The following is a 23,802-nucleotide window of genomic DNA, read 5'->3' on the forward strand; positions in this document are numbered from 1 at the left end:
GCAATGAACAACTGTTTTCATCCTATACTCTCCAGTGCTAGCGAGATGGTACGTTCCTGGATCCCTGCAGGAGCCCTATTCCTGGTGCCATAGAGCGCACACACATCTAGATCCACATAGTGTATGTACATAGGTACACTATAACACGTGTACATGCATAGTATACACACACGCAACTACGTATAGTGTACAAGCGTAAGTGCACTATAACGTGTACATACATAGAGTGCACACATCCAGATCCACAGTGTATGTACATAGGTACACTATAATGTGTACGTGCATAGAGCATACACACATCCAGACCCACACAGCATACAAACATAAGTGCACTATAACGTGTGTATGTGCATAGAGCAAACACACGTCCAGATCCATTTCGTGTACATACACTATAATACACGTACATGCATAGTGTACACACATCCAAATATATATAGTGTACAAACAAGTTCACTACGTGTGTACATACAGTGTACACACATCCAGATCCATATAATGTACATAGGTACACTATAACGTGTGTACAGGCATAGAGCGTACACACAGATCCACACAGTGTACAAACATAAGTGCACTATAATGCGTGTACATGCAAAGAGCATACACACATCCAGATCCATATAGTTGTACATATAGTATACACACATCCATATCCATACAGCATACACATAGGTACATTATCACATATGTACATGCAGAGCATACATCCATATCCATATAACATATGTAGGTACACTATAACATATGTACATGCATAGCATGTACACACATCCATATCTGTACAATGTACATGCATAAGTCCACTATAACACACATGTACATGCATATAGCACACAATCTATATCCATACAATATACTTATAGGTACACTATAACATGTACATGAATAAAGCATACACATCCATAGCCAATGTACATATACAGGTACACTATAACATGTACATAAAGTATACACACATCCACAGCCACTGTGCATACATAGGTACACTAACATGTATGTACATGAATAGCAAGTACACACATCTATATCCAGTGTACATAGGTATACTATAACCTGTACATGCATGCATATAGCATACACATATGCACATCTGTATGTGCACAGGTATAACATCTATACACATGCATAGTGTACACATAGCCAATGTACACAGGTGCACTACAGCATGCCTACACATGCGTAGTGTATACATACGCACAAGTATACAATGTACATACATCAGTACACTAACATACATGTGTATACACATACGCAGTACATAGGGTACGTACATATGCAGCATGCGTACATTAGTGTGCACATATACACAAGTTTATTCAGTGTGCATAGTGTACACACATGCTTATAGTGTGCACACATATATATACATACAAATAATGTGCAAATACCCATATGGTGTATGTACACAGGTACTTATATGGCGTTAAATACATGCATATATGTACACATATGCAGTACAGATACATGTCCAAATAGTGTGGATATAATAGTGCCCAGTTACACACATACGTACATGCATGCCCATAGCATGTACACATGTAGGACACATGTAGTGTACGTACCTATACATTGTAAATACACGATGGAAAGACACATAGTATGCATACACCACATACACGTGTACATTTGTACAGTACACACATACCAAGACCCAGAACGGGCCATGAATATTAATGCTGCAGAAAGGCTTCCAGTTCTACGTAAGTGAATTTTTTTTCAAACTATAATAGAACTCATACAAAGAGGGTTTTAAGAAAATAATTTTCATGAATAAAGCTAGTGACAAAAACACAGTGAGAAGGGCACAACCACTTTCCGTCAGAGCTCTGGTTTGACTGTGGAGTTCAGAGGTTTCCTAACACAGTACACATCAGGACTGACTCACGATGAAGCGCTCCTTAAAAATTAGAAATGTGTCCTCATGTTTTGGCCTTTGAGACAAAGCCTCTTATTTAATCAAGTTCTGACAATTTGACTCACAGTATTCTGGCGGATTATTCATTTTCTGGTGAGAGAGACGAATGTCCCAGGGTGAGGGCAATGCCAAGCCCTTCAGGGTCAGCTTTTCTAGGAGTCACGTCTGGCAGAACACAATCCAACACCAAAGTAGGATTCCCCACCACAAAGCGGACATCCCCCACCCGGCCACTTAAACACTTTCTGATACTTACTCTAGTCTACTTGTTTCTCTTTCTTGAATTCAGCTGGGGAAAAAAACAAAACAAAAACAAAAACAAAACAGCCCATGTGTCTGTATGTCTAAAAAGTTAATACATCCACATCCAACTTTCTAAATGAGACGGCAGGTATGACTGGTCACCAAACAGTGGCCACTGTTGACAAAATACAGGCAAAGTCTTCTGCAAATATGAACGAGTTTCCAGGAATACAAAAGTCAAGGGAATTTACTTAACATGTTAAGCTGTCAAAGGTGCTAATCAAAAATCTACTTTACTTAGAGGTTTTTTTTAGAAGTGATTTTTGAAGATTTTTAAGTTGCAATACTTAAAAGCCTCTAGAAAAAGAAAAGATACAAGTATCTGGAAGATTTATACTAAATGATTTTAATGTATTTTTGATAAAGCTCAATAAGGTCAGCCTTGAAGTAATGGGTTCCATTACTCTCTGAGGCTGTGGATGGAATCCACCACCACGAGAGAATCAAACAGCAAGGCTGCACACACAGGACGCAGGCAGTGAGCCAGGGCTGACTGGTTGTCAGGTTCTGGGTCAGTTCTACCAGGTTCTGCCCAGGCCCTACTGGAGATGAAAACTTGTCCTTTAGAAGCCTTCAATCCCCCCACCTTTCAAAATCTAATCCTCTCCAACTGAGGCCTGAGTCCAAAAATCTACTGACATCTTAGCACGTGTTAGGCCAGCTGTCCCCAGCCTTTCTGGCACCAGCGATGGGTTTCGTGGAAGACAATTTTTCTGGGGGGTGGTTTTGGAATGAAACCGTTCCACCTCAGGTCAGGCATTGGATCCTCATAAGGAGCACCTTCCGAGATCCCTCACGCACAGTTTACAATAGGGTTCCAGCGTCTATGAGAATCTAATGCTGCTGCTGATCCGAGAGGAGGCGGAGCTCAGGCAGTCATGCTCACTCACCTGCCACTCACCTCCTGCTACAACCCCGGTTCCTAACAGACCATGGACTAGTACCAGTCTGCAGCCCAGGGCTAAGCCCTACCGGCCAGCACACACACCAGCTCAGGTGGAGACACCACTCGTGACCCTGCTGGGCAGGAAGGAAGCCTGAGGGCAGCTCCCTGACCAGGATGCCATGCACCCAACCCAAATACAGAGGTTCTCCGTAAAAACCCACTGTACACTCAACATAAAACAGAGCCACACCGGGGCAACATAACAAGACCCCATCCCTGCAACAAAGAAAAGGAAGTCAGCCAGGCATGCTGGTGCGCACCTGAGGTCCCAGCTACTCGGGGGACTGAGGTGGGAGGATCGCCTGAGCCAGGGAGGTGCAGGATGCAGTGAGCTGGGATCACGCCACTGAATGCCAGCCTGGGTGACAGAACAAGACCCTGTCTCAGAAAATATAAATAAACTAAAAACCAACAGAAACTGGTTGCGTTTAGGGTGGAGGAAACACCGCAGAAGAGAATGGCATGATAGGGTTTCTATCAGGAAGAACAGCACGTCTCCAAACCAACTGTTCACGCCCTATGAGACACCCCGTACTTGGGAAGCACCAGCGTGGCCACGTGGCCGGCCTCTTCCTGCTTTAAATAAAGTGCAACCAGACACCATAATGACACAAAGGGGCTATGACAAAGCCTGGAGGTTCTAATTGAGAAAATTATATACATGAGTTCCTATGATATAGTCTCAAAACAATGGAAGGAAGGTACCATTTTCAAATAAAATTTCTGATGTATATTCAAGTGTTACCTCTTGGGAAAATGGGGAAGACTAATTTTCTCCATAAACAAAACACACAGAGCACTTTGCCGCACATAATACAAGACAATTTATGGCAGTTGCCACATATTTTCACATGTATCACCTTTTGTGCATCTTCTAGGTTTGCAAGAGTCAGTGACTACTTTTATCCCCCACAACACACACAGAAATGCATGAGCATATCTCCTCCAATGAAGCGTTCACCATAAATACACTAATAGAAAAAAGAATGTTGTACTCCAAGTGCATCTACAAACGCAGTTTTCTTCTGAAAAGCCAAGTGCATGCAAAGCAAACACGGCGTATCACTAAAGCACACAAGAGAAAGGAGCACCTCTCTTAGCAGAAAGAGAATTATAGGATAGCTAGTTAGGAACATTTTTTTTAAAAAGTTTATATGAAATGAATTATCCCAGGGAGCCTGTTTGGTACCTGCATTAAAAGGCAATTCATTATTCTACATAGGGTCACTCAAGCGCATCACCTCTCAATCTCGGGGCCCGCGACCTGGCCCCCACTCAAGCACATCACCTCTCCAGCAGAACGAGCCTTGGACACCATTCAAATGGTAAGGAACAAGGGTAGTTTTCCCTCAACACAAAACAAGCTTGACCCCTAGGAGCTCGGAGAACAGCGACGTTTGTGTAGACACTTTCCCACTGACTTTGTCAGAGCGAGCGTTCCCATCCCACGCCACCCTGTGTTTTACTCTCCCTGGGACACCAGCAGCCATCGCCCTCACAAGCTGGAAACAGGCCAAGCTGACAGGAGGGCTCTCTCCATTCCCTACTGAATTCGCTCAGGAGACGGATGTTCCCGAACACACACGGCCCTGCATATTCCACACCTGGAGAATAAACAACAGACTGACACTGCAAAGACGTTCCCCTAAAGAGAAACTCAGTTTCTAACTTCCCTTAGGGAAAAGCAGAGGCCCAGAACTTTCCAGAAAAATCATAAGTCTGGGAGGAAACCACTCAACCTCTGGCACTTCCCAAACCTGCCTTCCCGCAGGTGCTCAGGGACATCCCCACGCCGGACCTGTCCGCCCAGGACAGCAGCAGGGCTCAGGCAGCCGGCACCTGGGCAGCTGGTGAAGCAATCCCCAGGTGAGAGCCTCGTCCCAGGCGCCACGTCCCGGAGCCCCTCAGCAAGAAAAATGGAGAAGGAACAGAGAACCGAGGGCTGACTCGAGGCGGGGGAGCCACAGACCCGCACAGCTTAGAATCATGGGACACACTCTGCTGTGGACAGAGCCCAGGGAAAGGCCAGCACAGAGACCCTCATGCCTGCTCCACGGGGCCAGCGTCCTCCAGGGCTGCAAGTTTATCATCACAGCTTCTGAATCTGGTTCCAGAATCAAAAACACACCAAACCGTAAAGCTGCCAGGACAGCAGAACCCAGGAACAAGCTCAGGGGAGGACCAGGTAGAAACCACACACAGAGCACACACGTGTGCTCGCTTACTCCACACATACCGCACCCCCTTCACCAAATACTATAGATGCAAACACAAGTATGCATTCCATACACACCCTCACACTCACCACACAAATGTGACAGGTGTACACACTCCACACACACCCCCCAAATACGACACACGCACGAACATGCTCACTCCACACACACCTGCTAAACACACCACACAGGCACAAACGTGACGCATGTACACACTCCACACACACCACTCTCAAAAACACCAAACACATGAACATGCTCACTCCACACACACCTGCTAAATATACATACCACATACGCACGAACGTGACGCTTGTATACTCCACACACAACCTCAAATACACTCACCACACATGCACAAATGTGACATACACACCACACACACCCCTCAAATACACACACCACACATGCACGTGACACATACACACTCCACACCACACCCTCAAATACATTCACCACATACATGAACATGCTCACTCCACACACCTGCTAAATACACACCTGCTAAATACACCACACACCCGCTAAATACACCACACACCCGCTAAATACACCACACACCCGCTAAATACACCACACACCCGCTAAATACACCACACACGCACAAACGTGATGCATTGTACACTCCACACCATACCCTCAAATACACTCACCACAAACACATACATGAATATGCTCACTCCACACACACCTGCTCAAGTACTCACACCACACACGCACAAACATGTCACATGTACACACTCCACACAACACCCTCAAATACACTGATATTACACATGAACACAGACACACACACACACTCATTCCAGACACCACACCCCTCACCAAGTATACAGGTGCACACACCCTCCAGTCCAGAACCTGTGGACTCCACAAGCTTTGGTTTCTCCGTTTCTCTTGTCACATGAGATCCACACACAGGTGTCATTTAGTGACATCTAACACCCGGGGAGGCCCTTAAACAGAACTGCGATCACAAGTCGGCTTCATTTAGGCATTCATCACCAGCCTCCCGAAGCCACCTCCTGTCCTCACAGGGAATGGGGCTGAGACTGGAGATGTCACTGGGCTTGCAGATCCCCAGGCTGGCAACCCAGCAAAATCACGAGGGCTCGGCCACAGCCCTGGAGGGAGATGGGTGCTGGCTCAGTTATGTGGAACACGGGTCCTCTCATTTCCATGCAGTGCCACCTACGACAGCGTCAGGTAAAAGCCAGCGGTTTGGCATTCTGGGGACAGACAGTCCTGGAATTAAAAGGGAAGCTTTTTACTCCTCCCCTGTGAACACAAGAGGTCAGTGGTCCCCTCGCATCTAACCCTGGGAATCAGTATCGGTGACTCCTTGTCCACCTGAGGACCACCCAAGAGGATCCACACGCCTGCTGCAGCAGCAGCACTGCACGGGGTCCGCAGGTGAGCAAAGCAAATCCCACCTTTTGACTAAAACTGGATTACCCCGACACTGGCAGCCTACAGTGTGTATGTCGTCAAACCCCCACATCTGCGCCACCTGCAAGAGGAACACAAGCCCTTAGTCCTGGGTTCTCAGGATGGCCCGTGAGGTGGATGCTGACGGCCAGGTTCAGGGCTGGTGCATCAGGAGGTCAGGGTTCAAAAACCCCGTCTGCCTCACAGAGAAGCCCTTACCGTTCAAGTGACTTCTATCATCAGACTTTAAACGTACCACAGTTACCAGCAATTCTGAGTGCTGTTCCTTGGGACCTTACAAATGACCTGAATAAGCAAACATTTTATTAGATTTTGCCAAATCTGCTTTCAAAATTCTATGTTATGAAATGACTAGTGAAAATTTGAGCTATGAAATAAAGCACATATTTAAATGAATCACAAAATGACTATCACGAAGGAAGTTTTAACTTGAATAGAAGTGAAAAATATCCTCTAAATGATGTCAGCCAGAATTACCTTAAATTACTGATCCCTTCTGCTTAATGAATTATACAGAATCATCTCAGATATGAACTTAAAACCATTAGCTGAATGCACATTTTAGCACAACCAAAGTTCTGCTATAATAAGCAGCACAGGCATCTCTGGAGAGGATTTTAATTGGGACTCAATGCGCACGATCATGGTAAGAGGTTTCATGCTGGCTGTTCTCCAAGGTGCAAGACAGAAAAACACCACTAACCTCGAAGACACCTGCTGCTTTGTAATGAGATGACAGAAGATGTGGACATAATACTGTAAATATTTGAAAAGGAAAAAACAACACAAGGAAAGAATCTTATCAGTTACCCTTTACATTATGAGAAAAAAACTGATTTCTCTTTTGAGATGATTAAAAAAGAAAACGACATTTCTGGAGTTTTTTTTTTCTTTTCTCCTTTTTCTGAGACAGGGACTTGACTCTGTTGCCCAGACTGGAGCGCGGTGGAGCAATCGCAGCTCACTGTAGCCTCAAGTGATCCTCCCACCTCAGCCTCCAGAGTAGCAGGGACCACAGGCACGCACCACCACGCCCAGCTAATTTTTCTGTTACAGAGATGAGGTCTTGCTATGTTGTCCAGGCTGGTCTTAACTCCTTGGCCTCAAATGATGCTCCTGCCTTGACCTCCCAAAGTGCTGGAATTACAAGCATGAGGCACCCGTGCCCAACCTTTTTCTTAATTCTAACAATTATGCTGCACTCAGAGAAACTAGAACTATTAATGAGAATAAACTTGCTGAAGCAATATGTTGATATGAAAACAAAAGGGTAACAATTATTTTTGAATTTGTGTTTGAATTAAATACTTGTTCCATTCATTTTACACCACGTTAAATAAAAAATGAAATTGTTAATATACCAAGCAAAAATGATAGCTCAAATCAGGTTTTACAAACAAGTCCAGCAGATTATGATTCCAATTGTATGTTTATTTCTAGATTTTAGAAAATAAGTCATAGCCAACTTCTACAGTTTTGTTGCCATAGACCCAAGATTACAACAAAATGTGCAAACATGCGTCAGGGTGAGACAGGGAACCCCATCCCCAGCAAGCACACATATGCAGAAATTTTTTGCCCACATTTATTTTCCAAGATATAATTAAAGATGTCCCAGATATACTTTTCTCTCTCCCCCCAGTTTGTGAGGTCAAGTTTATTCTAGTATTCGATAAAAAGGCACATGTGAAAAAGTTAACAGCAAAGCTCAGGTGACCCACGCAGGCCCCAGCAGACACTCTAACAGAAGGGACGTGGCGCAGGCAGGGCTGTGAGCGCACCCTCGCTAACCTCATGGTGAAAGCACCTGAGGCTCTACAGATTCCATTCCAACAGCTAGTGGAAAACTCCATCCTAGCACCGGGATGCCCTGCGTTCCTAAATCTACCTGCTTTAAAATATGCATGAACTGTACTTACTCTACACAAGACTCACTAGGAGATACTTTCAGATTTAGCCTAAGCGTACCATGTTTTATTGGAAAATAGACATTCCAGCAAAAGCAGTGGCCAAATGCATTTCTATAAGATTTTCTACCTCTTTTTCACGGAAAAAAAAAGGGAACTTGCCTCCAAGGGCTAGAGACAAAGCCATTACTGCAGACAAGAGCACTGCACACCCAGAAACCGCTATGCCACGAGGCAAGGCCATGCACCTTGGATGCAGGAGTAATGCACGAGGCTAGCACAGGCCGACACCGGCCCTCTCCTTCCTCCTCAGCCCCCTCTCTCCCCAAGCTCCCTCCAGGCCTCAGTGGCTGCTGACAGGGCAGAGGCCACAACTGGAGGAGGCTCTCAACTCCACCAGGGACAGGAGCCCCGGACGCTGGGGACTCCGCTGCTGCCCGCCGGGCCCACCCTTCTCAGGAGCCAGGCGTGGCCACTTTGACCCTCTTCCCTTTTGCGGCTCCTACAAAAGCCAGCCCAGTGAGCCCAGGCTGCCTCACGCTCCAGGGACACCCGGCACAGGCCACGTGTCCCTATATCCAGGCTCCTGGGGCCAGAAGGGTCTTACCATGTTTCACTTTCCGGTTGAGCATCCCCATTCTGAAATCCAAAGAGCATTTGCTTCGAGTGTCATGAGGGAGCTCGGAATGTTTCAGGTTTCGGAGCATTTTGGAGTAGGGACACTCAACCTTAATTTAAACCTCTTCAAGGAAGCCACACACACTGAAGCCCCCGACGTCCGCCCTACACAATCCCAGCACACCCTCTGAAGTCCTCAGCAACAACAGATTCTCTTTCTTCAAAAATAACCGCAAGTCACATAAACTCACACGCAACCACAGAAGAGGGCTTTGGACACCTGCACAGACTGGATGAAATTTAACTGTCACATTTTTACCTGGGTAATTTAAACAAAGTCATTCCTCGAAACACCCGTTTTACCGAGTTGCATTTTAAGGTGAACACACACAAATCATTTCAGGGAAACAAACATCACTTTGGGCTGCGTGTCGTTTCTTGGCTCCCATGAATAACTCAGTGTTCACACTCACTTCTGGATAAGGGAGAAGATGCAAAGAAATCTTTTTGTTAAAACAAAGACATGAAAACAAGTTTAAGCAGGGTTTGAAAGGTTCCTGTTCCTCCAGTCCTCCTGGAACTTGATATCTCTATGGGCTATTTGAAATAATAGGATATATAAGAATTTAGAAAAATGTTCTTCACTGCCACCTGTACTTCTGATTTCCACAGAGTTAAACACCAGAGCCCTTAAAACAAGTATCTCTAATTTGGAACAGTAACTTTTCTGGCCCTCGGTGACAGTTTGTCGCATCTGCCAGGGATGGGCCAGGGCCAGAGTGGCAGCAGCACCTCAGATCTGAGTATTCACCATCTGACCAGAATCGGGCCCAGGGCTTTACAAGTATGACCTCACATCACCCTTGCTTCATCGCCATCCTACGTAACCACGGCTCGGACGAGCCAAGGACCTCGCCCAGGCCCCTCCATGTCAGGTGGCAGGATGGGCTCCGGACCCTCATGCTGCAGCCTTGTCACCATCAATTTCAAGCAAGAGATCGCAAACCCCAGAGGGTGCTCCCTCCTGCCTTTTTGCCATTTTATTTCAGAATTTTTTAAGTCAAAATTCTTAATGTTAATTATCACTTTACAACTTTGGCCAATACCGGCCCTGTTTGGGAAATAGTTTTCACTTTCTGAGGGATTCTAACCAATTCCAAACAGAACACACAAGCCAGAATGTCTTGCTCCGATTTGAAAGGGTTCAAAAAGGGAATTTTTGTTTGAAATGTAAAAGTTCTCTTGCCAGTGCCTTCCTTGCCTCTATCGCAGCTTAGTTAATATGTAAAAAAAACAAAGGAGAGTCATGTTCCCCTCAGGGCAGCCAAGCTGTGAAATTGCGATGTTCTCACCACCGCACAGGGGCCTCTGCAGGCTGCGTGTCCTGGAGATGGCTCAGTCTAAACCAAAAGCCCTGCTTCTGGAATTGACAACGTGAAGCTAAGAAATCGACAACTCCACAAGTGGCCAATCGTGTCAGAAACCAACATGCAATGTCTGGAAACCTCCGACTGTGCTGGCCAGAAGCGGCTTCGCTCAGCACCCCTGGAAGGGTAGCCTGCCCAGCACATGCTCCTCCGAGGCATCACCCAGGCAGCGAGGACTGCACCCTCCTCACCTAACAGAGGAGCAGCATCCACAGGCCGCTGACCCTCACGCCTGGCAGTGACCGGGCACCACACAAATCCCACAGCTGCGCCGAGACCACCGCCAGGCGATCCGAGCTGGAAGACCTGGTGCCATGGACGCCGCCTCGCCGAGGGGAGGGGAGGATGCCTGGAAGGCTCACGGGGGTGGAGGCAGGAGCACAGCCTCCTCAGTGTACCATGGACGCCACCTCGCCGAGGGGAGGGGACGATGCCTGGAAGGCTCACGGAAGGGCAGGAGCACAGCCTCCTTGGTGCTTTCCACACTCAGCAGCTTTCGAATTTCCCGTAGAAACGGAACGTGCGAGAACCGAGATCGGAACCCCCCAAAGAAAGGGGAGGAGGGCTCAAAAAAGCATTCGGTCATTAACGAGGAACGCGGGCATGAAGCCGCTTCAAAGACCGTGTGAGACGTCACTCACAGGCGTTTCAGAAAGTAAGGGTAGCGTGAGATTGCTCGGTCAGCTTGGAAACAGGCTGCCATCCCTCAGGCCATGGAGTTCCTGAGATGAGCATCTCGGTGAACAGAAGTCACTCATCTCTGCCAGAGAAAATCCTACAAGCCAACACGTGACCTCACAAAACCTGGGCTTCAGTCTGTCGACAACACTGAGTCTGACACGGTACATCCCTCCAGATGGTTAAAGACCCCAGGGGCTCATCAGACAACCTCGAAGGGCTGTCTCTGTCCAGCCCCTTTCCAAGTTCTGGACGATTTTTCTTAATGTACTGCAAGCAGCATGTTCCAATAGAGACGTAATTAACTGGCTCTGGGTCCTCTTAATTTTGAAATTAGAGACATACTTGGCCAAGCACGGTGGCTCGTGCCTGTGATCTCAGTACTTTGAGAGGCTGAGGCAGCTGGACTGCTTAAGTCCAGGAGTTCGAATCCAGCCTGGGCAACATTGCAAAACTCCATCTCTACAAAAAATACAAAAATAAACCAGGCATGGGGGCATACGCCTGTGGTCCTGGCTACTCAGGAGGCTGAGGCAGTAGGATTGCTTGAGCCTGGGAGGTCAACGCTGCAGTGAGCCATGCTCACACCACTGCACTCCAGCCTGGGCAATGAAAGGGAGACCCTGTCTCAAAAAAAAGAAAAAAGAAGAATTATATACCTGACTAGGCAAAAATAAGAGGCCTAGTGGGATCACCTGAAAACACAGCTGCAAATTCTGGTAGGGCCTCCCGCCCTGCCTGTCCCCCACCCCCCCACCCACCCCCCACTTGATGTGTGGTGGGCGTGGGACTACTCTGAAGGATGGGACCCAGGCACCTTCCTAGACTAGACCTTAAGTACAGCTTCCCCTTGCTGGACGGAACACTGGCCTTGGAGCCTGGGACACCCTGGGGCAGTGCCACCAACCCGAGGCCGCCGTGACACAAGGGGGCCCTGGTGCCACTGAGAGGCTGCACAGCAGGTCCAAGCCCAGGCCAGGAGTGAAAAAGCTCCACATCATTTCCATCCCTCCAGCTGAGACTGCAGACGACACTGAGCAGAAGTGCATCACCCTCTATGTCCCTGTGTAAGTTTTTGGCCACAGAATCTGGAAGCATAAAAGATGGTTCTGGGCTGGTTGGTTGCCGGCTTGGACCAGGGCTCAGGCTCCTGCATATGACCTGTCCCTTTTCCACACAAAACCTGGCTCACACCAAGCAGTGTCTAAATCCTGGAAGACCCACTAAACACAAGTGCAGTTACAAAGTGGTGAAATGGGGACGCCTGGAGTGGGCCGGGCTGTGCTCCAATGGCACCAGGGATTCTCAGGAAGATCCCGGGCATTACAGGGTCCAGGGCACGGGCTTCCTGGGATCCAGGACACGGAACAAGAGCCCACCCCCCAGTCCTGTTGAACGTGAATCAGCTAAGGACCGATTCCCTCGGAGGGCTGAGCACCCCCCAACAACACATACCAAGGTAAAAACAAGCCCGGTACGAGCCAGAGGCTGGTGATGAAGACATGAGGACCAGATGAGCATGAGGGATCCTGACAGATCAGCCCTGGCACCGAGCAAGGGGTGGCAGCACCACCTGTTCCTGACGCATCAGCCCTGGCACCGAGCGAGGGGTGGCAACACGGCCTGTGCCCCTGCAGATGCAGAGGGCTGTGACGGGGGCGCAGGCCGGGCTTGGAGGCTGACTCAGCCGCCGCCACCGGCACTTCCGTTACTCAGGGCGGGGAGAGGAACACAGGCAGCAACAGCACTCACCTGCCCTCGGGCTGCTTTTTATTTTTTTCTGCTTATGAGTAGTGCTCGCTTCATGTGGATGGGCGTAGCTGTAATAACGGTTCCCTGATTATTTCACTGCCTTCATAAACGGCTTTCAGAATTCACTTCGATCCTCAGGAAAGGGGGCCACACCAGGCTTTCTCCCTTAAGATGCCATGTCTCATATGGGGAAAAGAAAAATCAATCAAGAGAGAAATCAAATAAAAGGCCATAAAATACATCAATTTCAACATTAAAATTTAATAGTACACTTTAAATTGAAGATGAGTTAAGTCACATTTCCAAACCTCTAAAAGCACAGTTATTGGGAGGGAATGGTTTGCAACACACAAAGGCAGCTCTGTAGGGGCCCAGGCTGGACCAGGGCTCAAACGTCAGTGCAAGGAGAAAGTCTGAACAAATGCTCCCCTGCCCTGCAGCTGTCCTCTTCCAAAGCACACGGGTTATCTGTCACTTTAGAACAAGGCCTGAGGAGGCGGGAGGCAGGAAGCAGGCCTGGAAGGGTCACCTAGCAACCAAGCTCCTCACCCACACAACGGCACCACGCTGAGCTGAGCAGGACACAGAAACACCACTCATTCTCCCCAAAAAGAGAACAGAAAGCAGCACACTGCCACACCAGGCGTCCTGCAGGTGAGAAGGCTGAGGGGAGCCAGAGGCACGTTTAATCTTGCTTGCACGGCGGAGGGACGGGAATAATGCCGGTCAACTCTCCACCACAACCACTCTCCCACTTGGGCGTTGCACAATTCTTTCTAGCACCGAGTGGCAGAAAACAGAAATTATAGATGCTTCCTCAGAGAAGTGTTTCTGAAGAACTGCACATAAATCACCTTCAGTAAATAGCATTTGAATGCCTCAAGTGCTTTTATTTTTAATAATCCCAGACTAATTCTATAAAACCGGGAATCACAGTCTCACCCGGCTCCAGGATCATGGCCCAGGTGATGTGGGCACACACATCCTGAAGCTCCAACACTCAACTAAAGTGGGGTGAGTGAAAATGATCCTGGCTATACTTTACATGGACACACGAAGGTGGCTGAGCCCAAATCCCCTAAACCAGGAACACCGGCATCCTGCAGGAGCCTCCCCTCTGTCCTTTCCCAGCCTCTAGAAACCACCACTCTGCTCTCTACTGCCACAAATGCCGCTCCAAGGTACAACCAGCAAGATCATCATTCAAAACTGAGGAATGTGGCAGAAGAAAGCTGTCAGATTTTAATCACCAACAACACTAGTTACATGACCCAAAGATGATTAAAATGCCAGGCCCTTCAAGACTGAATTTTATCTATACTTAAATGCATTTAATCACCATATTAGAGGGTTAAGGGGGGTTATTCCTTTGTTTTGCAGCAAATATATCCAACTGCCGTAAAAGGAAAAGGCAATTTGGTAATGAAGCTTCTTGCAGTGTCTCAAGGGGCCTCAAGGAGACACAGGATAAAAGGCAGGACTTCCGGGCAGAAACAGCTCAGCTCTGAGAGCAGGTGGAGTTCCTGAGCACCAACCAAGGCAAAGTAAGGTCCAAGACCACACGACACTTCCCTCAACCACGTCTTCATTCCACGTTTCCTTCTATTTCTCGCGACTTCTCTGGGATAGAGAATTAAATTGTGCTGAGCCTCTGAAAGAAAATGGAAACACACGCACGGGAAGGCCCTGCAGATGCTGAGAACGGGCGCAGCCATCACAGCCCGAATGTCCTTTCAGGGTCATCTGACCTGGCTGGGATCCAAGTGCAGGAATGCATATCAGACCCATGAAACCAGGATTACAGCCACTGAACGGCAGTTTTCCACCCCACCACAAGCAGCCTTGCTAGGCGCTTCCTCGGGGACCACCGACCTCACGCCACCACCCCTCACTACTTCACTAACCTACGTCACACGCCAGAGGCCACCCAGGCAGACCAGCCCTACCCGAGTCCCGCTTCACGGCAAACCCTCCAGGCAAACTTTCTCGGCCTCCTCCGGGAGGCTGTGCTCGGAAAGTGCCCCTCATTTACTTCTGCAGCTCTGAGACATTTAACTAGAGCCCAACATGCCTCTTCCTGTTCATATAGTATTGAGTTAACAGATTTCTGTGCGGAAACTTTCACTGGGAAAAACACCATTTCAGGAGCCCCAATGACCACAATGAAAATGTTTTTACCTCCCCTTAGGTGACATCCGCAAGGCCAGGTCCAGGGAATGTTCTGGATCTCAGACAGATAATGGCTTATCCACTCATAGTAAGTCTTGGTCTTGTTTCACAAGCTATCAAATGCTGCCCAGAAGCAGGAAAAACCCCACAACATGGTGGGGAGGGGCGACCAGCGTGAGTTCTAAGGCCGGACCACCCGGCTCCCCGCTGACAACGTGGCGAGGGGCGACCAGCTTGAGTTCTAAGGCCAGACCATGTGGGTCCCCACTGACAGCATGGCGAGCGGCAAACAGTGCAGGGTCTAAGGCCGGACCACGCAGGTCCCCACTCACAGCATGGCGAGGGGCAAACAGTGCAGGGTCTAAGGCCAGACCACCCGGGTCCCGCTGACAGCGTGGCGAGGGGCAAACAGTGCAGGGTCTAAGGCCAGACCACCCGGGTCCCGCTGACAGCATGGCAAGGGGCAAACAGTGCAGGGTCTAAGGCCGGACCACCCGGGTCCCGCTGACAGCATGGCTTCAGGAGTTTCCTAAACCCTCTGCTCTCCAAGTTTCGTGTCAGTAAAACGCGGTGATAACCGTGGCCACCTCGTGGGATGACGGGATCACACACAGCAACAGCGTCAGCGTCAGCACACGGATTGCTGGGCACGTGGGAGGCCACACTGCCATAGGTCACTCCACGTGAAATCCAAGTCAATTAAAAAAAATAAAATGAAATAAGAATACCCCAAACCTACAGTCCTATAAAGGCCATTAATCCTAGCTATCCTCAAAGACATTGATCAATAAGTCATCCCCCTGCTGCTGACCTGCCTCAGTCCTCACCCTCCAGAAACCCCACATCCACACCAGCCACTGCCTCAGCCCTGACCCTCCGGAAACCCCACATCCACACCAGCCACTGCCTCGGCCCTCACCCTCCGGAAACCCCAACATCCACACCAGCCACTGCCTCGGCCCTCACCCTCCGGAAACCCCACATCCACACCAGCCACTGCCTCGGCCCTCACCCTCCGGAAACCCAACATCCACACCAGCCACTGCCTCGGCCCTCACCCTCCGGAAACCCCACATCCACACCAGCCACTGCCTCGGCCCTCACCCTCCGGAAACCCCACATCCACACCAGCCACTGCCTCGGCCCTCACCCTCCGGAAACCCCACATCCACACCAGCCACTGCCTCGGCCCTCACCCTCCGGAAACCCCACATCCACACCAGCCACAGGATGAGGGCAGGGAAGGACCAGGACTGTGTCCTGGGAACTTAAACTCTGGAAGCTGAGTCAAATCAGTACTGCTCAAATCTTGTCACCAACGGTCTTGTTAAATTGGGAGATTCCGTCTCTGGGGTTCTCAAGGGAACCTGAGGCTCTGCACGGGGGAGGTGAGCACTCGTGCTGGAATGAGAGGTCAGGCAAAGTTCAACTGAATCTGAGGTCGCAGTTGCCTGCGGCTTGGGTCCCGCCGGGAAAGTGACACCAGGGCCCTCTCAGGAGAGTGACGGAGATCCCAGGAGGCAAGCCCAGGCGCAGAGGCTTGTGAACCCAAAGCTTGCTCCAGGGCCAAGAGGGGATGCTGTGCTGACAGCCGTGAGGCAGGCAGCCTTCGAGCTCCTCCAGCTGCCGTCCCGCGGGCTCCCCCAGCCTGCCAGGCTGGTACTCTCACCCCAGCCACTGACAAGAACCCCCATGTTCAACATCTGGACACAGTTTTTCTTGAACATCGGCTTCTGTTTCTCTAGGGTAAATACCCAGGAGTGGGGTCACCGGTCCCCACGTTTGTGTGAGTTCAGTTTTGTAAGAAACCACCAAGCCATCTACACTGCGCTGAACTCCAGCATCGCACAGGAGTCCTGGCTGCCTCTGTCCTCACTAGCACCTGGTGTTGAAGACCTCACATCAGCCACTCCAGCAGGGGTGTGAAAAAATTCACCGCAGCTGCAACGCACGTCTCGGTGAAACCAGTCGCACTGAAGGTGATTTCAGATGCTTTCGGACCACACTCTCGTCCTTCTTGACAAAGCACCTGTTCAGGTCTCTGCCCGCTTTTAAGTCAGGTGGTTTGTTCTCTCAGTCACGAGCCTTGGGAGTCCTGTGTGCATTCTGGACACGAGTCCTTTGCCGGCTGCATGATTTGTAGACATCTTCTCCCCGTCTGTAGAAAATGTGTCTCTTCAATTCCCTAGGGGTGTCTTTTATAGTAAAAGTTTAATTTTGATGACATCTTATCTCCTTGTTATCTTCCCGGTGGGTCATGGTATCACGGCTAAGAGCTCTAACCCTAGGTCAAGACCCCAGGTCTCGACGATTTCCTTTTCTTCTACAGGTTTTCTAGTTTGGCATTTTACGTTCAGGGCTGTGGTCCACCTTAATTTTCATACAGGAATTTCTCCTTGTTTTCACTCTTTTGCATATGGCTGTCCGATAATTCCAGCACCATTTGTTGAAAAGACTCAAATTCCACCGACCTGCTTTTGCGTCTTTGGGTCTATTCTGGACTCCACTCTGTCAGCTGACCCGTGTGTCCATCCCTGAGCATAATTTACGACTTTAGTGGATGTCTCTTTCTGAAAAGTAAGGGAAGAAGCAAAAGCCACACTAGAAATGCTCTAAAGAGATTCTTCCTCTTGTCAGGAGAGCAGAGGCACTGCCCCACAGAGCTGAGGCCTCAACAGCTCCCAGGTGAAACCTTAACACACAAGGGGGAAGGCAATTCATTTCAAGGTAGTTACCAAGGGCCACAATGTGAGGCCAGCGTAGCCACGAAAACTGCAATATCACAACAGAATAAAATTCATAAGAACTGCTGAGAAATGTGTGATAAGTTACATAAATCACTGTATCCTCAAGATTCTGACAGTTGACCAGAAGAACAGAAATACCTTTCACGGTATAGTTCAAACAGGAGAAAGGTAGGAGTGGTTTCCACACCACACAGGGCCTGCGGGAAACGGACACACTTCCTATAAACGGGAGATCCCGGGAGTGATGTGATAAACCACAGTGAGAGGCACGCAACTGTGAAAGCCGGAGTCGCGGCCTGGGACCCACCACTGAGCCTCTGCGTCCATGAACGACGAGGCTCGAATGTCAGGCCAGGGGCAACCAAGGCAGTTATCAGGGGACAAGAAAACGAGTACATGGTGCAGAGCAAAGGTCTGAAATAGCGCAGCACCTTCAAGTGGGACAAACTGACTCAAAATACAGCTTCTAAAAAAAACCACAGCGAGCTGTTCCTCGGATCTGGAAAGGCTAAATGACTAACGCGCACACTGAGCATCTTCTCCCAGAGGCAACCCTGGTGACACAAGGCCCAGCTCCTGCGAACCCGCGCCGAACCTCAGTGAGGAACTTGCTGGTATCTTACGGCATATCGACATGTTCCTTTAAAATCAGGTGTTTCATCAACGATGCAGGTGCCAGCTTTGACTCATTCACATTTCGATTAAACAAGGTAATTTACCCCCTGACCATGCCAGCTAAGAGTTTACCACGACCTTTCAACAGAGCCAGAGGCCATAGTCTGCTCCTACACAACCCTACACCTCTACAAGTTAGACGGGTTTTTACTTTCCATGTCTTCACTTGCCTAGTGCTAGAAAGCAGATTAAAAATAGAAGGAACCCAGAAACGCTATTGAGACTCAAATATCTTGCAGTCATCATCCTGATGACTTAGGCAGGTCCTAAGGTCTCCACCGCACCAGAGCCTGCGAGGTGAAGGGGCCACCTCCCTCCAGCAAGAGTCCAGGAGCAGTGACTGCACCAGCTTCACGGCACGAGAAAACCCCCCTCGGTCTCAGCCTCCAGTCTGTCCCCCGCCAGGTTCTTCTGCCGGTGGTGAGGCCCAAGCTGGGCGGCACATTGGCTCTGACCATTTCCCTTGTCAAGATCAATACTGCAAACACACATCCAATTCATCCTGTCACTAAAAACGAAAGAATCCGCCACCTCCATCACAGATAACACAGTCAGGTTTCCATTACCGGTTTTTGTTTTTTTAGATGGAGTCTCTGCTCTGTCACCCAGGGTGGAGTGTACTGGCGTGATCTTGGCTCACTGCAACCTCTGCACCTCTCGGGTACAAGTGTTTCTCCTGCCTCAGCCTCCCGAGTAGCTGGGATTACAGGTGCCTGCCACCACGCCTGGCTAATTTTCATATTTTCAGTAGAGACGGCGTCTCACCGTGTTGGCCAGGCTGGTCTCAAACTCCTGACCTCAGGTGATTCACCTGCCTCGGCCTCTCAAAGTGCTGGGATTACAGGTGTGAGCCACCACGACCTGCTATTACTGGTGTAATTTCTAAGCCACTCTCTCATACCCACTCCCCTATTTTTTTAAAAACCAGTTTTATGGCTATATTTTTTCCAGGAGAACCAGTTACCCATTTGAAGTACAAATAAGACACCATGTTTAAAAACCAAAAATGCCAATTTGCACAGAAGGTTCCAAATACCCAGTCGATTTGAGCCTTGAGAATAAGATCAAGCTGTTGGCTAAATACAACTTCCCTTTTCATCTGTCTGCCTGTGACTTAAGACACAAGGATGAAGCCACAAGCCAGGGACATAAAGGCAGGAGCCACCAAGGCAGCCGAGACTCCAAATAAAAGCTCGAGGGACCAACACAAAGGTACCACACCTCGCACACCCTCCTCTCCTTCCTTTTCAGAACTTCCAGAGGATGAAACAGGGACCTCCTCAGACGTCCCACGGTGCAGGCGGCCAGAGGGGAAGGCAGCGGTGGCGGCCTGAATGAGGCAGCCAGGAAATCTCATTCCAAACAGCAGAAATTCTCCACGTGCTTTACATCTTCTGTCTCTGAAGAACTATGCGAGTCTAACAGTCACTAGAAAACCATCTTCAAGTGTCATTTCACATTTCAAGCGAAGAAAACAGTGGCAGGGCATGAGGGAGACACATTCCTAGCCATGTGTTCTAGGGTATCAAACAGGAGGGTTTTTCTCTGTTATAAACGTATAATTAGACATTCTCAGATTTCTGTATAATTGGTATACTTCCTAATTAGCAGAAATATTAATAAAAAGTGAATTCCAAGTGTAATAATCGGAGGACCCGTTCAGATGACTTCAGGTTCTGCTGTGTTTCGACTTAAGAAAATGGCTCTGTGTATTGGTAACAAGGCGTGACAGTCTGTGTGGCTGTAATCAGGGCTCATGTTGGCTCCATAGCAGAGGATGTTATACCGCCACATTATCTTCTACAAAAGATCCTGAAAAAATGAAGGCTGAGTAGACATACACACCCTCCCAAAATAATCCACATGTCCATCGATACGAAAACAGATGAATTATGGTTTGTTCCCATCATGGGATATTCCTCAACAATGAAAATAAACTATAGCCACAGGTGCCAACTAGGATAAAAAAATATATTTTTAAATATTTTTAAAATGCTTAAAGTGAACTGACGAGGTGGAATTCCTTGATTACAGGTGTCTGCTTAAAAAGGGTACTGTTCTGAATCCTGTGATTTAGAAATGATAATTAGCAACCCTGTTCAGGGGCACATCTAGAAAAAAGCAAAATAATAACTACACTATTTTAAATTCTTTGTAAATTACAACTATTACTATGAAAATTCTAAAAATGTGAAATTTTTCCCAACTGTTCCTTTAACAAGCTTCACAATAAATGCCATGAAAATATAGCTCCAGTTAAGTTAGTAGAATGGAAACCTGAAGATGTACAAGCCGCCCCTGCCTCGCTATCTACACATCGTGTAGAAATCTGAGAGCAGGTATGACACTGCAAGGCTCAACCCGACTTATTTGGAAACTTCTGTGCAAACTGGCATTTTTGGTTGTTAAACACGGTGTCAGTGTTATTTGTACTTCAAACAGGTAACTGTTTGGTTCTCTTGGAAAAAATACAGCCATAAAACTGGTTTTAAAAAATATATATATGGAAGCGGGTATGAGACAGAGTAGCTTAGAAATTATGCCAGTAGCGGCCGGGAGCGGTGGCTCATGCCTGCAATCCCAGCACTGAGAGGCAGGCCCCAATGCCTTTGAGGGCGCTGGTCTCCTCTGCCGCCTTCCTGCTGGGGCGCTGGTCTCCTCTGCCGCCTTCCTGCGGGACCAACCCCAGGACACTCACTGGGTTTCCATCCCTGCCTCATTCAACATTCCCCAGGGTGGTCTCATCCTCGTCTGGGGCTCAGCTCTGCCCCAGTTTCCTAAATCTCTGCCTTCAGAGCCTGAAAACACCCATACCCAGGGTAACCCTAAGTCCACGTTTACCCCAGAGAGTCCCAATTTTCTATCTGTTTTCCCAACATCACCTTAGTGATAATTTATCCTGTAAATTCCAACTGCCTTCAGCACCTCACCCCCGCTGTCTCCCAGCAGACCCCACACCCGGGTCTGTGCTTGCCGCCCTGCTCTGCCCACACGGGGACCCCCCTCGCTTTCTTGAGGAATGAGCTGGTGATCATCTCCTCATGGAAGGCTGCCCTGACTTCCAACCCTCTCCAACAAAGGCAGGGGCCCTCCCCTCGGTACTTCCCCCAAAACCCGGGCCAAGCATGAAGACGGCACAGACCCTAGCTGTGCCTGGAATGCCATGAGCAGGGTCCCCAGATGCTCTGCACATGGCCCGGGGCACTGCCTGAACACAGCAAGTGCTGAAGAAATAAAACCGACGTGCACTGACCGCCGATAGGGCCTCCTTTACCATCCACATCCGTCTCCCCTCTGGACAGTAAAACCCACAAGAAAGGGAGGGCTTGTCTCACTCATCTTCAAACTCCCAGGGTCACCCTGGCAGGTAAAGAGGACTCGAATGTCTTCTGAAGGAAGCAGCTGGTTAGCTGCCGAGTTAAAGGGCCTCTGAAATTCAGAGCTCTGCATAGGAGTCCAGCACACTTTATCATGGATCACTCCAACCACGGCGGAACTGGCCGTGGAACCAGTGCCAACCAATCCAGGGTGTGTTCACTGTTTCTCCGTTCATTATCACAACTCACTCTCACAGAGCAGCTGTGCACAGACCCTCAGACGTTTACGCAGAGCGGGATGACAGAGGGGCTGACGGCGCTGACTCACGTGAAGGTCCCGGTGCAGACTGGGAGAGAACGACCAGACACGAACCCAGGGAGAGCGCAGACCTTGTGTTAAGTCGGCCCCGTGTAAACAGCACTCCTGCCAGGCCCTTTCCTATCTGCACAGCTTCTACGAATTCAACTCTCGCACCTGACACCTAAGAATACTGCACAACCCCACGTGAAACTCCCCACTTACCTCCCAAAATGACCCGGCACGGCCGAGTACAAACCATTTCAACGTAAGGGAACTGGAGGGCACGTGGTGCTTTCTCGAGTCCCTGCTGCTTCCTGACAGGAAGGCCCAATGCTTCACACCCCTAGTGAAGGGTGGGTCTTATCGGCCCCCCTCAGAGTCAAGAAAACCCATGTTCACTTTCTTAAGACCACACACAACCCAGCCGCAAAGCAGGACGGAATCTTGACTCTCCCGGTTCAGGTCATGTCGAGTTTACGGACCTGCTGCTGTGGACACTGCAGGAAATGATGAGCCTGATTCAGCCTTTGACCTGGAGCTAATTAGCATTAGCTAATTTCACTTCCCAGGACCAACTTCCAAGGCCTGCAAAGCCAGAGAAGGGAGAGGAGACGGAATACACCCTCACCCCAGACCTGCTGCAAGCACGCGCTTCTCAGATGCGTCCCAAGGTGCACAGCATGTCTGATGCCCATTCACGTCCACCGACCTGCAGGTCTTCTACATGGCATCGGCCTCCTGGGCACTCTGGGGACAAGAAGTAAAATGGCAAGTTCCCTCTGCAGCAAAGGCGAGGTGCAGGGACCACATGGAATCAAACTGACCTTTTTCTGACAGTCTCAAAACAGAAGGAAAATACCGTACAGCCAACATCCCCTCGCGCGGGTTTACTCACCTGTGACTCATGGGCCATGACAGAAAACTTCAGGTTCTTATTGGTTCCCATTTTCCCCATCCCGGAAGCCTTTGGTTTTAATATACGAACTTGCCATTTTGTAGGCCAAAAGCAGCCAAATATTGGCAATTTCCTGTGGTTCAACTGAATCAAGTATGACCACGACCTTTTGTGAAACCATGAAAAGGTGCGCATCTCAATGTGTGTTTCCAGACTGTGGCTTTGTTCCTGAAGCACTAACTCTTCTCACTCAGGATTTTAGACACTGAAGAACAATCATCAATATCCCACCAAGAAAACTGAAAGAATGAAATGATTTTGCATCCACCCTGGAGCCTTTTTAGAACAAGGCAGGACACAAACTTTTAAAAAGCTGCAGTTGTCCCTCCGTCTACACAGGGACATCAGTTCCAGGACACCCCAAGTTTACCCAAATCTATGCGTCTGCAGGCCCCGCGCCCACCCTGTGGAACTGCATGTAGGA

The 23,802-nt window shown here is 48.9% G+C and overlaps 1 protein-coding gene across 6 annotated transcripts in view; it reads right to left on the bottom strand.

Annotated features, from left to right (window-relative positions):
• DIP2C (disco interacting protein 2 homolog C) overlaps nucleotides 1-23,802 on the bottom strand; it is a 405,817-nt gene that overhangs the window by 290,226 nt on the left and 91,789 nt on the right. The window contains exon 1 of one of the 6 annotated variants that reach the window (XM_063669489.1): nucleotides 13,215-13,233. The exons of the other annotated variants lie outside the window; for them this stretch is intronic. The gene's annotated coding sequence lies outside the window, so the exon portion shown is untranslated. Of the gene's footprint in view, nucleotides 1-13,214; nucleotides 13,234-23,802 lie in introns of those variants that run through there. 6 annotated transcript variants of the gene reach the window in all.

The sequence above is a fragment of the Pongo pygmaeus genome, chromosome 8 (assembly GCF_028885625.2).
Source record: "Pongo pygmaeus isolate AG05252 chromosome 8, NHGRI_mPonPyg2-v2.0_pri, whole genome shotgun sequence".
Taxonomy (NCBI): domain Eukaryota; kingdom Metazoa; phylum Chordata; class Mammalia; order Primates; family Hominidae; genus Pongo; species Pongo pygmaeus.